Source organism: Helicoverpa zea, chromosome 19 (genome assembly GCF_022581195.2).
Source record: "Helicoverpa zea isolate HzStark_Cry1AcR chromosome 19, ilHelZeax1.1, whole genome shotgun sequence".
NCBI lineage: Eukaryota > Metazoa > Arthropoda > Insecta > Lepidoptera > Noctuidae > Helicoverpa > Helicoverpa zea.
Genome location: NC_061470.1, coordinates 2407340 through 2425834, shown reverse-complemented (window position 1 = coordinate 2425834; position 18495 = coordinate 2407340). Strand labels below are relative to the sequence as shown.

General features: G+C 35.4%; 1 protein-coding gene across 1 annotated transcript in view; it reads right to left on the bottom strand.

Annotated features, from left to right (window-relative positions):
• The window catches only part of LOC124639721 (uncoordinated protein 58-like), a 62955-nt gene extending 51753 nt beyond the window's left edge, over window positions 1–11202 (bottom strand). Inside the window, exon 1 of the mRNA XM_047177180.1 lies at window positions 11178–11202. The gene's annotated coding sequence lies outside the window, so the exon portion shown is untranslated. The remainder of the gene's footprint in view (window positions 1–11177) is intronic.
• Window positions 11203–18495: the final 7293 nt, after the last annotated feature.

The window sequence follows — 18495 nt, the reverse complement described above, 5'->3', positions numbered from 1 at the left end:
ATAAACAATTTGGAAATAAAAAAAATCTATGAAGTAGTTTTTGTTAAAATCCTCTGAAATACCCAAAACCATATCTACAAATTTGGAAAATAACAGCTTATAAATATTTACACCTTTTACTTAATCTACAATGTCTAAAATTGGGTCATCTATCCGTTTTGCTTACAGTAAGATCCCCAAAATTATGCAACACTCTCAAAGCTTCATAGAATCTGCTACCAAACAGCAAACATTTAAACATCATTCTAAAACACTGGCCGCATTCAATCGATTATAAGAAAGGGATAGGAATCGAAATAACCCAAATCGCCAATATTAAACTGAACAATCAAGATATACCCGGAAGATTTCGAAAATGGAAGAGCCATCACTTACGTCTCTCCCCGGTCACGATAATGAACCGTTCGGAAATCTGGACATCAATCTTATCAGGGATTTCTTCATTCCATTCGATTCCTGTTTTTAATCGAGTTGATTTATCGATACTTTTTTGAAATCAATAGTGTTTGGGGAAGTGGCTGTCGGTTTTTGTCGATGTGTTCTAGCGATTTAAGTGGTACTTTTATTAATGAGGGGAGGAAAAAATGTTAGTTGGAAATCACGTTACATAAGTATGTGTAACGTAAGTTGAAGATCGTACACTATTTTTCAAAAATAGGTAGTAAATTCAATGCAATCTTAGTATCAATGTAACTATTTGGTTCTATTCTTTTATTTGATTAGGCCATTCTATATTATAAAGTTAGGCACTTACTAGAAGGCACGGATTGGAAAAGGTCATCGTAAGATTTAAATTAATAGGATTTATATTTGTCCATCTGTATACTTGTTATCGATAGTGGTCCTTCACTATCGATAACGAACAAATTCCCTACCAATAAAAAACAAAATTACCAAACTAAAAAAAATATTGTCAACCAGTGCCCAAGTTTTGCATTAAATCTTAAAGTTTTGCATATTTTTATGTTCTCAGTTTCCAAGTCAAAGAATAACCGAGTAGTTGGAGTCAAGAGATCGTATTTTTTTTTATTTACCATACCTCGTTTGACCAAAAGTTTTCGAGTGAATGGTTGACTCAAATCACGGAGTAAGGAAAGATGAATGGAGATGTCATAATGCAGGTAGGTCAGGCGCCTTCTTGTAGGTCAAATTCGTATGGTAGGCATGTTCAAAATGATCAGTTACGAGTGAACTAACGAGGCGTTTGGAGTCTTTGAGATATCTGTCAAGGAATTTTTGGTATAACAAAAAAATGGTCGGGTCCAAAGAAGGCGTACAAGGGCAAAAACAGTAACGTTCCTCATCCCCCGCTCACCCGCATTTTGGCGCGCCATTTTCTTAGGCGATTTTCCGTTATGACACCTCCGCTAGTCATTTTGTTCTCCATGCTTGACTCAAATAAACTTCGAAGTTCAACCAGACTTGGTATAAAAATAAATTATTCGAAGTCGGTGCAGTCTCCGAGACTACGAAATTCTTACTTAGCCTGTGTTTTATAAAGTATGATTGCAGTCTCTTTTGTATGGCAAAGTTTTTGTTTGTACGGTAATCTATTCTGTTTGGAGAAAGAAAGCTTTATGTTTTTATTTTGGTTTTTAAGCACGATTACTCAAGTTCAAATTTGGTTACGTAATTTCTAATGGAGCTAAGAGGGACTCAGAACCGACATTCATTAAAATTTCAGGGTTGTGATTTTGTAGATAATGAGATATCTAGACACACGGCAGTGTGTCCGCCAAGTTCGAGCAAAAAAAGCGACACACCGGCCGTGGGTTATATTACACGAACCATTTCGGGCCAAATTCGACCCCCCTGTAACTCAAAATCTATTTTATTTACGCATATCAAATTTCTAGTATCTATTGTGACCCCCTCACTTATCTAAAATACAAAATTTCATTAATATACCTATTGTAGGTCTTGAGATATTGACGTCAGAAAATCGCTATTTTTACTATACACTCACTGACTGACTGATTCACTGACTCACTCATCAAAAACCTAAACCACTTCCAATGGTCGTATTGACTTGAAATTTGGCATGGAGGTAGGTCTTTATGTCGAGGTAAACGGAAAAATCTGAAAATGGCCAAGTGTGAGTCGGTTTCAAAATAATGAAGGTGTTTTATACCCGGTGTAAATTTATACCCTTAAGGAACTAAAACGAACTAAATTTATCTATATTTATATAATATATCTTCGAATGGTTTGTATTTAGTTTAGTTAGAAGTAAAATAGTGTAGTTAGAAGTAAAATAAAAATCTGAAAATGGCTTGGCCATTACTTGGCAAGTTTTAATAGAAAATTAAATACTTGATTCATTGCGTTTAGTAGGTTTATAACAAGGTGTATGAAAACTTTCCAAGTAACATCATTAAAAAGTAACTATTTTTAACTGAGGTATGTGTATGGAACTTGGTACTTATTCAGATCTCACTTCTTTTATAGGCGAAGCATTCCCATATTATCGAACTTGGCAGTCTTTCACATTTTTGTTTTGGGTGGGATTTATACTACATGAACCAAAAAAGTGTTTGTTACAGATTACTTACCAATCAAATAAGTTGTTAAAACTTATTTGGGTAAAGAAAAATATAGTATAAGTAATATATGAATGGTTTTTGGCATAATCATTGTGTAGTAACAAGATACCTACAAAAATTGCCTCATTAGCATATAATTTCAAACGAGACTGTCCCAAGTAAATAATCATAACACGGCACACGAACACAACCCCTTCCCCCACCATTTTCAACTATGTACAAAACTTTTCTCATATCAAACAATTCACGAAACCAAAACTAGAACAATATAGATAAGTAAATAACCTAAACACAAAACGAAAAGGAGTACCAACTCTCAAGAACGATTGAAGAACCTACTTCAAACCCAACACTGTGTTATTGTGTGTCACAGATGTTCTCAACATTATCGCGGTTATGAGCTAAATGTACTGAGCCGAGACACTGTGTCACGTAATTGGAAAACTTGAAAAGGTGCGAGCGGGTAGCAATTGAATTTTCCCTTTCAACGAGTATTTGTTGTTAGTGTAAATGTTTCGAGAAAAGTCTTATTGTGTTGGTTTCGTGATTTCGTTGTTATAGGCTTGTTATTGATATTATTTTGGGTGGGTGATTTTTTGGCTTGTTTTGTAAACAAAAGTGGTGTTCGTTTAATTTGAACAGGGAGTACCATTGCTTGTTTTTTGGTGAAGGAAATAAGAGCAGAAATATAATTTGTTCTGAAAAATAGGTCGAATACTAAAATATCCTAAAAATAATCAGACTGCTTTTACATATTAATTATAGAAATCATATATCGGTAGATAGGTACTTGATCATTTTGTGCATACTTCCCTATCTGCCGTTTCAAATATTTTTGACCCATTAGGTATAATTTTACACTTCTAACTCTAGTGAACAAAACTCTAGTTAGATTGGCACGAGTGGCAAAGTATGCAGTCTGCGAGGGTTTTACAGTATTTTTTTTTCAATAAAGGTAAAAGTATCGAGTTTTATATTAAAATCACATGGCGGTCAGTTTCACCTACTATCACCGCGACTGATGTTATTTTACAACTTTTTGTCAACCGCACGTTGTTTTGATTATAAATAAATGCAATGTTTTCAATGAAACGGATATCATGTGTGAATGTGTATTTGATTTACTGAAGGTTGATGAAAAAGTTGATTCTTTTGAAACGGTGATCTTTCATTCTTTACTAACTTTTGCCCGCGGTTTCACCCGCGTCATCGGATATTAATTAAAACTTCTGACCCTTGTACTTGCTCTGGGTCTAAGCTACCTTCCCTCTATCTTTTAACTTAATCGTCCAAACCGTTCCCAAGCATAGAGTGACCAAGTGATGTAGGGATTCCATTTTTAGGCATTAGGATATAGGAATTATTATATGAATACAAGGCTTAGGTCTCAACAAAAAACTAGCAAAATACTATTCAATTCTGCGCAGAAGTCATTAATTTGACCAATAAAAAACACACGTCCCCAAGTACTGCCTACCCCTTGACCAGACAAAGGGTATAACGATATATAAATACTCGATTAGAAGTCTTTCATAAAAATCCAGATCCCGGGGCTCGGATATTACGACCGGGATATTAAAAGCGAAAGGACAAAAACGCCTACATATAATGACCTTCAGTTACTTCAATCAATAAAATGGTTTTTCTCTATAGAAATTTCCTTTTACAACTAAGCTGTTATAGAAAGATCTATTGTGTTATAATCAATGCCATAGTATTTTTTTCAAACTCAAAATTATTTATTCAAACTTGGGTGCAAAACAGCACTTTTTGAACGTCAAAAATGTGTAAAAGACAATCCTCAAAACGCTTTACCACTTTCTATATGTTCTTGCTGAGAAGAAGTGGCGCACAACAGTAAGCTCAATAAGTTTATTTTATTCCGCCTATTACCTACGCCCTGGTATATAAACGGCTCCAGAAGGAACACAGGCATGTCTTAGTCAATAAATGTCTTATACACGGTCACACCCACAGTCAGATGACATTTTGATAATCCCCCATCCACCAACATCAAAGGTCAGAGTATAATTTTAGCAATACAAACAATTAGTCGCAATCCTTAATAATCCAAAATTTATTATAAGTTAAATTTATTATAACCTATACTAAGTATATATCAGGTGTGTCGTTCACAATCACATTAAATCCTATCGCATATACTTTATGATATTCTATGACGAATTGTAAAAAAAATAACCTAATCCATTCAGTGGTTTAGCCACAGGAGTCATTTTTCGTTTTTATAATTTACAACATCATGTGTAAAGCAGTGATAAAGTTAGGAGTATCGAATGTTTTGACCAGTTGACAGCTGTCAGTTTTTAAGGGAGAATTTCAGTTGTTTGTAATGACTGACTTTTATATGGTGTTCTAATTTTCACACATTTTTATTCTATTTACTTTGTTTGAAAAAAGATTTTTTTATTTTTAAATATTTTTCTTTTTTGTTTGTATTCATCGAGATATATTAACCAGTATATTAACGCATTTCATTTAATGTGATAGTGAACGACACACCCGATATAATATAATAGAGATGATTTTTTTATGTATTCGTTACCCTAAAGGCTCCAAAACTAGGGAACTTATTTGAAAAATTTTTTCACTGTAGACAAGCTACACTCTTCTCGAATAACGTAGGCTATGTATTTTATTTATTTAACAGTTTATGTACACAGTTACACAAACAACACCAATAAGAAAAATAGAAAAAAATGTAAGACAAAGGTACAGCTTATTTCATAAGAAATCTCTTGCAGCAGGCCTGTTATGGCATATTTTATCCTGGTACGAACAGTAGTTCCCACAGAACGCGGCTGAGAAGACAGCTAGTGTAAAAAGATACCAAGGTTTTTAACACCACATAAAATTGTAACAAAAAAGGCAGTCAAAATAAAACGCCTCACTCAAAAAGGCTGTGGCCTCAAAAATTCTAAACGTCCAGCTTATATGTAGGTAACAAATGTAATCTGCGTTTAATCTGCAAGTCTAAGTCGCAATTTAGTTGTCAAAGGGTGGGCCGCGGCCGCCGCCGGCAAATTGCTACCCTGATAGCCGGACATAGATCTAGTGGATGATAGACAGGACAATTTGTGACTTTTTTTCTAAAGGGTAGGTAAAAATTTGGTGAGAGGGTTTTATTTTGTTGTTGAAATTATGTATTGCTGCTGGTAAATAATAGGTACTTATAGCTGGAAAGTCAAAGTTAAATCATTTATTTCATTTAGGCCTTTACAAACACTTATGAATGTCAGAAATATAACTAAGTTTGATTCTTGTTGCCCATTTCAAAAGTAGCTTCCTATGGAGAAGAACGGGCAAGAAACTCCATGGTTGAATGACAGATTAAACTGGTAATTTACAGACGCTAGCAGGTCGACCTACCCGAATCTATCACATTTTACCAATCGAATATTAACCTTCCACTATTGTTATGGGGTTGTAAATCTATTGAAGTAATTTGACAGATGCCAGATTGAGATAGGTTAATGTGTTGTCGTCTGTACAATAGATTGCGAATTACAATGTCCCATAAGATAAAGAATTAAACGAAATGTGGAATACCTCAGAATATTTCTAAATAAATATCCATTTTTATTTACCTTATTTAAGACATAAATTCCCACAAACATGACAGTATTTCGTATGCAACTCTATGCGTCCTTAACTCTATAGAATGTGAAAATAGCCAGCGGCTCTCTGGCGAGACTAATTCTCGCGTACACGGATGTGTTAAATAAATTAACTACACCATTAATATCTATGTAAATAATAACACTTTGTGCTTGTATGTGTCAAGTTTTAGAGTACTCGCACAGCGCAAACTTTAAGTCGGCCGATAGTTGGTTCGGGCTCATAAATCAGTATGACGATGAATGGCAGTACGCGTCTAAGTATATCTAAGGGTGCTTACATAAAGAAACAGGTTGCCGGTACAGACAAACCTGTACGGGTAGGTACCGATCAGTGCAGGTATAATATTTCAATACAATCCTATTTACTCACTTATAAAGAAACAGGTTGTAACTTACCTGTGTTTGTCTGTACCGGTAACCTGTTTCTTTATGTAAGCACCCTAAGACACCAATGTCAGATATGCAGTCGCTCCTTGTAAAACACTGGTACTAAGCTGCATCCAGAAAGATTGGAAGCCAACCCCAACATAGTTGGGAAAACGGCTCGGAAGATGATGAATTGTAGTACGTACATTACAAAGATCAGGTATTTAGCCAGTATTAGATCGATTGAAAATTTTGATTGAAATAAAGATTTTCTTTAAAAAATTTTTTTGACTACCTTCGGGTCAACTGTCGGCCGACTGTTTAGTTTGCAGTATGCTTGTACCCTTAGTGAGAGAGTAACCGAGGTTCGGAAACTATTTTAGACAGAAATTATGAAGGAAATATATGAGAGTCTGGATTTTAGAGTTCCGTCATATAATGCTTGGTGTTTAACTTGCTCTTTGAAAGTTTATTGCTTATAAAGTGGATTGTAATAATTTGTTTTATTATTGTTTCGTTTTCAAATATTGACATTAATAAAACTGGCCTGAATTCTGAAAACAAATTCTGTCCCAGTTATTCATTATTTTGAAAGCAATCAAAGTTACTACTGAAGACAAATATTTAATAGCTACATGAAATTTTGCTTTTAATCAACACAAACACTATTATTTTGAAAAAACTTGTCCAAAAAATTACAACGACACACTCAATTACTCAAACATTATACACCCATATTTCGTATCACACTCAACATACAATTTCGAGTTAAATCCCTTATTAAACGTTGAAGATTGAGATCAAAAGGATGCTGGAACGAAACCACGGAATTGTGCAAACCTCCCCGGCAAACATTGTTGTCAAAAGCACAGAGTAAGGAAAGATGAGCGGAGATGACATAATGCAGGTAGGTCAGGCGCCTTCTGCTAGGTCAAATTCGTACTGTGGACATGACCAAAATGATTAGTTACGAGTGAACCAACAAGCATTTAAGTTCTTTGAGACATCTGTCAATAATTTTTAGTATTACAAACTAATAAAAAGCGTGTAAAAATGGTCAGGTCCAAAGGAGGCGTATAAGGGCTAAAACAGTAACGTTCCTCGTTCCCCGCTCACCCGCCTTTTGGGCGCGCTACTTTCTTAGGCGATTTTTCGATATGGCACCTCCGCTAGTCATTTATTCTCCATGTTGAGAGCTAACAAATTTTCACATCCCTATGTCATGTAGATATTGTGTACTGTGTATATGTGTGTGAGTATGTGTGTTTGTGTGTGTGTGTGCGGTCGAAACCTGTGGACTGTGCCCGATTGGATTACAGTTGTTAGAATTAATTTCGAGTGTGGACTTAAGATAATGTTTTGTTTGTTTTTTTTTACACGCTTTTTATTAGCTTCACCTGTATGTTTGTATGTTTGTAGGTTTGTAACCGACTTCTTTGGGCGCGATTTTGACCCACTTTAAACGGCCAGATTTCGTTCAAACTTTGTAGATTTATTGAGGACCGATGACAATACACTAATTTGATAAAATTATTCCATTTTTAACCGACTTCCCAAAAAGGAGGAGGTTACACATACACATCGATTACTCCGAGGTTTATAGACCGATCTACGCGATTCTTTTTTTGTTCGACTCGGAATAGCTGCCAGTTGGACCCATAGTCATCAGATCAGGATCTGATGATGGAAACCCTGAGAAATCGAGGGCAACCTTCGAAAGTTGTAGGCATACATAGGATAAAAACTTGACACTCAGGTGTACGCCTAAAAGCACTATTCAACTGTGAAGATTTGGAGCTGACCTGATGATGGAGACCAGAGAGGGTCGAGGGAACTCGACAACTGAATATGTAAACTACCTCGTGTTTGGGCTTAAATTATTTGTATTGACAAGACCTTTGCAACAGTGAAGGTTTGGAGCTGACCTGATGATGGAGACCAGAGAAAGTCGAGGGAACTCGACAACTGAATATGTAAACTACCTCGTGTTTGGGCTTAAATTATTTGTATTGACAAGACCTTTGCAACAGTGAAGGTTTGGAGCTGACCTGATGATGGAGACCAGAGAAAGTCGAGGGAACTCGACAACTGAATATGGAAACTACCTCGTGTTTGGGCTTAAATTATTTGTATTGACAAGACCTATGCAACAGTGAAGGTTGGGAGCTGACCTGATGATGGAGACCAGAGAAAGTCGAGGGAACTCGACAACTGAATATGTAAAATACCTCGTTTGGACTTATATTCTTTGTATTGATGAGAACTTCCCACTTGTATGGATAGTGACAACTATTCGTATCACTGAAAAGCTTTAAATAAAAAACTTTTTTACAAAAAAATTAAACCGGCTTCCCAAAACACTAAAAAGCAAAAAAAATACTAATTTTAGGTACATCGGCCTAGAAGTCGGTGGCAAAATTAACTTAGTAACATCCATTAGACACCGACTTGTAGGCTTTTCAATTTGCAAAATATGATTTTTGCTAATTTATATAATTTTTATCTATAAGGTAAGAAAATTAATTAAAATTTTCTATAATTTTTCTCTACAGTCGATAAGGCAGGACTCGATGTTAATTTTTATTTCCAATAATTATCTTTAGCCGTTTTCTCTAATATTGACAAATTTTATACTAAAGAGAATTTTAATTCTACAAAACAAATAATAGTTTTAAAACAAACTAAAAACTAGAAAATAAATAATAGTTTAAAAAAACTAAAAAACACGCTTTTTATAGAAAACCGAACTAAAAAATAGAAAATAAATTTTAATGAATTTAAATTAAGAAAATAGTGTTAAAAATTTCAATGAATATAAATTAATAATAGAGTGAATACAAAAAAAAATATTTAAAAAAAGCGTGGGGTGCTTTTTAAGGTATTATCGAAATGAAAATCACTCTACTCATATCTGTCAATAAAATATTTATAACTATTGACACCATGCACCCCACGCTTTTTTTAAATATTTTTTTTTGTATTCACTCTATTATTAATTTATATTCATTGAAATTTTTAACACTATTTTCTTAATTTAAATTCATTAAAATTTATTTTCTATTTTTTAGTTCGGTTTTCTATAAAAAGCGTGTTTTTTAGTTTTTTTAAACTATTATTTTTTATAATATTTTCAGTGGAGAATACTGAGTTTTGCTATTAAGTGATGACGCTGTAATTGTAATATTGCCTTATCGTGGTCAAAAATATTTCAGTTATATTATGTTAAGATGAAACCACAGTGAGTTGCACCATTTAACTATGAACCGAACCATTTTCAGTTGTCAAATCACAGCTGCAGCACGGCGTCGCCTCTAATTTAGACTACGGCTAGCTGCCAGCGCGCTAACTACGCGTTGTCCGCAAGGTGCCAGCTCGCGGTCCGCGCGCCGCCCGCGAGGTGTAAGCTTGCTGTCACCGCAAACTCAATATTATTTTAAGACAGTTATTATTGAACACGATGCAATGACGTTGTTTAGGTGCCGTCTCGGAGTCGGCGCGTAATGAGCATGCCGTCGGAGCGCTGTACGCATGAGGTCCGCACGCTTGCAGCACGCGGGCTGCGAGTCGAGTTGTGTGGTAGCGGCAAGCGCGCTTACTGCCCGCCGTTGTCTTTTTCATATTGACATTACGAAATATATTATAATATACACGATTTAATGCTCTAAATTGAATGACAAGTGAAATGCTGTTGTGGAGCGGTGCTGTTGCGGTGCCGGTATAATGTGCCATGACCCTTACTGTAAGTAGTGTATGTAATGTATACAGAAATATCCTCTATGAGAGTCTACTTTTACATTGCTAGTTCTTTCAAATAAAAAAATCTCCAACTCTCAACTTAATTTGCGTTTCATCATTACATACATACTTTTAAACAACCCGGAAAAAATATTTCCACGGAAAAAAACTGCTTTCGCAGCCAAGGCCAAATATAAAGCTATGTACCTCATAATACAAACTTAAGCAGGGTGTGGAGGGGAGAGAAAAAAGGTTTCCCTTGTTATTCAAATCAGTGACAAACTCTTGGCAAAGTGAGCAAAGATCTCGACTCCTGCACTCGCGAGGTCGCAACTTTTTTTCAGCGGTATTTTCAATATTTTGCCCTGTCATTATGTACGACTATATTTCGTAACTTTGGGAGAAGTTTTGTGTTTTGTAGCTTGGTGCGTGAATTGTTATAAATTACCTAAGCTTGTAATTTATTTGTTACTTAGTATAAAAGTTTAATCCTAAAATTTTAAAAAATTATGAGAAGCATAAGATCTAGACTCTTTAATTTTAAAAGGTTACTGAAGACCACTTAAGTTTAGAACTGAAGTGTTCTTAACTAAAAGTTTAATTTTTTTGAACATAGAATAAAGACTCAAAATATCAAAAAAATATTAAATTAAAGCCTCTCAAATAAATTTCCACTCAAAAATCAAACCAACCAATTCAAATTCAACTTCCAAAAAAGTATTCTTTTATCCCAAACCAAAAAGTTGATCTAAACCAAAACCCCTTTGAGTTGGTCAAAAAAATCCCGTCAAGCGTCCGTCCTTGACTGTTGCAGGCAAGGCTGTTTGATAAGGGATACCGAAATCAATACTGTTATTTTTAGGACCCAGACAAAAGGGACGAAAGTTTGGCTTACCCCTCAAAAGGTCCTCTGTCGACCTGAAACAAATACAGATCAAATATTAGTTCAAGATAGTTGCGTGCGTGTCGAAATAGTCCTTTGGTTGGTTGTATTTTTAATTTGGTTCTTTTGATGTGCAAATTGGTCCTATTTTGATATGTTAAATTGAATTTAGAAGTTCAAATAAAATTATTTATAGAATCGATATTAATAGATTTGGATATAGACCGCTGCTTTATTCTCTATCACTTCTAATTACAAGTTAATGAATGGCTTTCCTTTCACAATATGAAATGTCATTCAAACAGTCCATGATTGGTTTCAGTAACCTCTCTTATAGTCCTTACTTTCAGAATATAAAATGTTATTCATAGAACAGTATCATCTAATTTACATGTTAACCTTCACCTTAACAAAACACACAGTCCAGTAAATAAACACTCCTCACAAGAAACACATAGTTAACCCAAAAACAGTCAGGGTCAACTACAAAGACCAGTCACAAAAAAGGGACAACGAGGATAGACCTCACTCCATTTCACCAGTGTGTTATTCGAAAATTTTCTGAGAAAACCTCCTGAAACCATTTACACAGTAAAACAGATGGATCGTAGCAAATTGTTATTGTAACAAACACGCTATGGAAACGAGGGAATAAAAATAATCGAATAGGGAATAATTTTTGCGGTCCGTTGCGTCAGCTACAGATGTTTGGGAAGGCATTACGAAATGCTATTTGAATTCGGCTTTGATTGTGGTTGTAATAAGCTGTTACATGTTTCGTTTTTAGAATTTGGAAAAGGTCATTTTGGGGAACTGTTTATTGGTAATTGAAAATTGTGAACTTTGCCCTTATTGAATTTTAAATTGGGGATGTAGCAAAGTGGAGTGTTGGTCAGGTCCTTCTTCCTACGGATTTTGAATTCCCAACACAATTTCTGTATTGAAATGAAAAAAAGAAGTACTGGAAAGACATGGTTATGTTATGGCTTATTCGTTCCGTCAATTTAAGCATCAACCTTTAAGTAACATTTAAGTCATGATATCTTGATATTCCAAGTCATTTAATATCATCCTAAGAAGGTATATTAAAAACCTTTGTATTTGAATACGCCTATCTCAACTAACTGGTCCTTTGGCTCAGCTTTTACAGCAAAAAATAAAGTCACTGTGCCATTCGGACAATAATATCTTGTAAGGAGAACTATAAGAGAAATGAAAAACAATTTGCGAAAATTAATCTGAGGAAAAAGACTTTTGTAAAAAATATGCAGCCGTTGCTTTGTGGTACAAGTTTTAGTTTTTTAGCGATTACAATATTTACAAATTGTTTTCGTACTTTGTATCAACGATAAAACAGAATAAGACATAATAGTGGTTCCGACAATAAGTTAAACTTTTTACAAATTATTTTACAGTACAACGGGATACTTTTCATTCAAATCTGTTTGATATTTATGTACCTACTACTGATTTCTATGCATGTGTACAAAGTGGTTAATACTTCTATGCGAATGATCATCATCCTCCGAGCCTTTTCGCAACTGTGTTGTGGTTGGCTTCCAGTCTAACCGGATTCAGCTGAGTACCAGTGCTTTACAAGAAGCGACTGCCTATCTGACCTCTTCAACCCAGTTACCCGGGCAACCCATACCCCTTGGTTAGACTGGTGTCGGACTTACTGGCTTCTGACTACCCGTAACGACTACCAAGGATGTTCAATGACAGCAGAGATCTACAGTTTAATGTGCCATCCGAAACACAGTCCATGGTGTCTAAGATATACTTAGAAAGTACATACAAACTTAGAAAAGTTGCATTGGTACTTGCCTGACCTGGAATCGAACCCGTGCCCTCATACTTCCTCATACTTGAGAGGTTGGTTCTTTGCCCACTAGGCCACTTCCACTTTATACTTCTATGCAAATATCTAAATATATAAAACTCAAAGGTGACTGACTGACTGACTGACATAGTGATCTATCAACGCACAGCTGAAACCACTGGACGGATCGGGCTGAAATTTGGCATGCAGGTAGATGTTATGATGTAGGCATTCGCTAAGAAAGGATTTTGATCAATTCTACCCCCAAGGGGATAAAATAGTGGATGAAAGTTTGTATGAAACTTTGTCAATTTTTAACCGATCGGACTGAGACTTTGCATGCATAAAGCAACTATGGCGTAGGCAACCCTTAAGAAAGGATTTTGATAAATTCCATCCCTAAGGGGATAAAATAGGGGATGAAAGTTTGTATACATCTTCTTAGATTTTATGAAGAAGTCCTGATGACGAATCAGAATTTTATGATGACGTTCGCTTAAATACGATTTTGATTAATTCAACCCCCATTCAACCCCCACGGGTGATAAAATAAGGGATGATGAAGGATGTAAAATGTATTAGTTTGAACCTATCAGTACGTAATGGAAAAGGTCTATACTTCGATTGACACTGTAGTTAATACGGATGATGCTACTAATTACCCTGTAGAATTTTTAAATTCATTGAAACCGCCAGGTTTGCCTTATCATAAGCTTATTCTGCGCGTGGGTACTCCAATTATGTTGTTGCGAAATTTAAAACCACCAAAACTTTGTAACGGTACGAGACTGCAAGTGAAAGCGTTGCATCGCAATATAGTGGAAGCCGCTATATTAACTGGGTGTGCAACAGGGGAAACTGTATTTATACCACGAATCCCATTAATACCTAACGATATCCCGTTCGAATTTAAACGATTAAAGTTTCCCCTAAAAGTCTGCTTTGCCATGACAATAAATAAGTCTCAGGGGCAAACTCTCAAATTTGCGGGTATTGACTTGAGAGAACATTGCTTCTCTCATGGACAGTTTTATGTTGCTTGCTCACGAGTAAGTTCACCCAATAACTTAATAGTTTTAGCGCCTAATGACAGATTAGTAAAGAACATTGTGTACAAAGAAGTTTTGTAGGCCCTAATTTTTTACACACGCTAAACAAAAGTAAAGCCGCAAAAACCATACCTACCTAATTAATAATAATACTTCTTAACGCGAGCGAAGCCGCGGGCAAAAGCTAGTAAAACTATATAATTTCAATTTTACTCAAACATATGTACAACTTTCGATGTCAATGTGATATAAACATTTTAATTCACCATTTATCTCAATCCGCCTATATCCTATAAATTACACAGGCTCCCATCCCCAGATTTTCCGGAACACGAAATCCGGGACGAGACGGCTTGTCAACACGCTCGTCCGTCCGTCCGGCGGAACTAAGAATTTTTAAATTATACCAAAAATAAATGTTACAAGCTCAAATTGTTACCATCACGCTGGATTTTTGTTTGGTATAGGGTAGTGTTTTTGGTCCTTTTGTTTTTGGGTCAGTTGGAGTCTGATTTGTAGTTTTTGATTAACGCTATTAGTAACAAATGTATAATTTATTTACAGCACTTTAGAAGAATAGTGTGTAAAGAATAGTGCCAAACTGCGACTGAGCAAAGATGCATGCATGGGTAACTGTCTGTCATATGTCATGACGAGTTTCTCCGTGTTCATTAAATTTGGTCACGCTTATCGTTCGTATGTCTTTTATAGTTGTTACGGGTAGTTAAAAACCATAAAGACAGAAAGCCAGTCTAAGTATTGGGTACCGTGATGACCAAATTACTGGGTTGAGCAAGTCAGCTTTCAATACTCAGCTGCATCCATTTAAACTGGAAACCGAACCCAACATAATTGTGAAAACTCTAGACCGACATATAGGTAGGTTTACCCTACTTACATGTCTCTCTTTACCTAACTGTTTGGAAATAAACAGGTGCGATATTACGTAGCGCCTAACAGCCTACCTCATTAATCTACGTTACCCTAACTGACACTTTTCAACAACAAACATTTGGGTACTTTCCCAAATTATTAAGTACCTAAGTGTCTATTTTAGTTACCCAATAATTTTAAAGGATTAAATAATACGAGAATTTCTAGGTATTGGCTGTCTTTACATAAATGAGCACTTAAAATTTTCATTTCATTAGAACATCAGAGAGAGAAAATTGTTTTCTTCGTCGTAATTAGAATTTAATTTAAGTTTTGTGGTGAGATAACATCCATTATGAGTTAAGAACCACACACCACGAACTTTTAGTCGGTCGATAGTTTGATTGGGCTCATAAATCAGTATGAATGGTGATGAAAGGTATGGCATCCATCTGACTGATAACTTCGATTTTTTTTGATACACACATTACAACGATCAGGTATTTCATCGGTATCAGACAGACTAAGAACTTATTAATCTTAAGATTAGAATGACGATTAGCTTCAAAATTCTACAACGGTCAGTCAAACTTCGTGTCAACTATTTACTACAACTTTTATGGTCAATCCCGAAATTGGTGAATCAGTGCCCAATCTAACTTAAAGCATCTGAGTACCAATATTTTACATTAAGCGATTGCCTATCTAACCTTCTCAAACCAGTTAGCTGGCCATCCATCGATAAGACTGGTAGTCAAAACATCTTAGATTCTGATGACTCCCAAAAAATGTACAATTGATACAAAGTCTAATCCTTGTAATAAATATTCGTGTATAATTTTCTCTTCAAGTATAATATTAAAATACTCTATAAGCTTGAATACACTTTGATAATCCCAACACGTGTTACGCGAAGGAAATTGATTCCTTATTAATTTCCACATGCGAAAGCTTATTTATGACACTTTCCTTCCTTATATATTTCTCAATCGGAAATTCATATCTTTTGCACTGTTTTACTCGTGTATTGAAATACATAGTTTATGTATTGAGACAAAAATTCTTAAGTTCGTTACTAACCTTTAATTTATTACCATGTAATGTTTGTAAGAAATCATGTTTTTGAGATCCACTTTATCACTTATCATTTGCCCAGCCTTTTCCCCACTATGTTAGGGTCGGCTTCTAGTCTAACCGAATGCAGTTATGTACCAGGGTTTTACAAGGAGCGACTGCCCATCTGATCCCCTCAACCCGATTATGACGTAAGATTTACTGGCCTCTGACTACCCGTAACGACTGCCAAAGTCATGCAATGAAATGCACTCAATCATTATAATTATTTATTAATAACAGTATGAGTGTTGGAAGGACGATCTAGCCAAGGTCACTGGGAAGCAGTGGATGCGGGTTGCTGAAGATCAAGTAACGTGGCGAACCCTGGGGATGGCCTTTGTCCTGCAGTGAACGGTCTTTCGGGTCAAACGATATGTGACCTTTGGCATCAATTATCCAAAAAGATTTTTATGGATAACCATATTAGAAACTACATTTATTTATTAAACCTTCTCTTTTCAAATTGGAGACAAATACAATTCGAAAATTGAAAGCACTACGGTTCAAAGGACTAAAAAGTAATTCAAACATTAAATCAAAAAATAATCTTTCGATTATAATCGCGTTGTCAATACCAGTATAATGATATTTTAAATTAATATATTCGTGAAAGGGCAACGGTAGAACGTAATTTCCTTCGCGAAGATAAGGCAGTACTTTGTAATCTATCAATGTGTTTTATTGAATGGTCTGAACTTTCCATTTTCAAACGAGGTTTTGAGAAAAATGCTGAGTTTTCATCAGTTTCATTCAGATTTTAGGTTCTTTAAAAGCTTTATAGTTATCGGCACGAATCTTGAGCTCTGACCTTCACCTGCGGAGAAGTAATTTATTGGGTCCCTTTTGTGGTATGAAATGAGGCGAGGGGGCGGGCTAAAGCGAAGATTGGCCCGCAGTCATCGCGTCATAGCCGTCACTCGGGATTGTTTCTTTGCTAATAAATCACTTCTGCGCAGATGTAGTTCAGAGCTCAAGATTCATGCCGATAACTATAAAAGTATTGTAAGTAGTTACGTAAAAGGTTTACCAATTATTCATTACTCAAATTGCTGGACTTTGTAAACATTGAAAAAAAGTTCTTAAAATGCGTGCATCAAACCAAATTACACGTTTAGGCAGTTACTGGTAAACAATAATTTTAGTAATTCTGTACCATACCTACTCTTCAACAATGTATCTAATTGTAAACCAAAGTTAGCAATAGTAACAAAAAACATAATTTTCTTCTCATTCCAATCCCATTTCCGTATAAAAAAGACAAAAAAAATCTCCTACAAACGTACTTAAGAGATTTTCAACGGGCTTTCATTTTGAACTTTTTAAACGTCTTTAAAATTTTCCGAACGACGATTTAAACGTTTTATGTGAGCTTCACGCTATTAAGAATAAGGACCAAAGAAAATGGAAATACAGCGGAGATGCCATAAGGAAGGTAGGTCAGGCGCCTTCTTGTAGGTCAAGTAACGTACAGGCATGATCAGTTACTAGAACCATGGACGCATTCGGGTTCCTCGTCAAATCATTCATTCATCGATCATTCGATTAATTGGTGATTTTATTTTGAAAGCTAGCTTCCGCCCGCCGCTTCGCCAGCGTAGAGTTCGGTTATATCGCGTTTCCAAGAGAATTCTTCAAAAGTCCGGGATAATAACTATCCTATGTTTTTTTTTTCAAGGTCAACTCTATCTCTGATCCAAATTTTATTAAAATCAGTTCATTGGTTTAGACGTGAAAGCGTAACAGACAGACAGACAGTTACGTTCGCATTTATAATATTAGTAGGGCTTATTGTCGGGTTTTAAAGAACACGTGTAAGGGCTAGTAAAGTTTCTCGTCCTCCGAACACCCGCATTTTGGCGCGCTACTTTCTTAGGAGATTTTGCGTAATGACATCTCCGCTAGTCATTTTGTTCTCTTTGGATAGACAGTAGAAGATTGTGTTTGTCTGTCACTAAAGTATTTCAATTTGTTTAAGTCAATTCCGAGGGGTTCGTGAATTTGGGAATAAGTGATGTATCTTGAGAAATGGTAGGTATGCGTATGTTTATTTAAGTATTATTGTTGTTTTGTATGCTGGTAAGAGCTTTTTCTGGAAGGAGATGTGAAGTTCGATTCCTGGGTTGATACTTTGATAAAAAAATCAAATTATTTTATAACGTAAAATCGATGGTATTTTACTAAAATCTATGCAACAAACGAAATATGGGTAAAACTGACGCTTTTAACCCCCCGACGCACACAGAGTGTAAGTTTGACCGCTTTGTGTGTCTGAATTGTTGTCTGGGGCACATACTTCTTAAATAGATGAAAATATTGTGCGGTCTTTTTTGTTCAAAAGCTGACAGTGACTTTAAAATATAAGAACTACAATAGGCAATTGTACAATAGGCAAAAAATACATACAAACAATATTGTTTATGATATCACCCCAACAATTATGAAAAGGAATTCCACATCCATTGTTCAACAA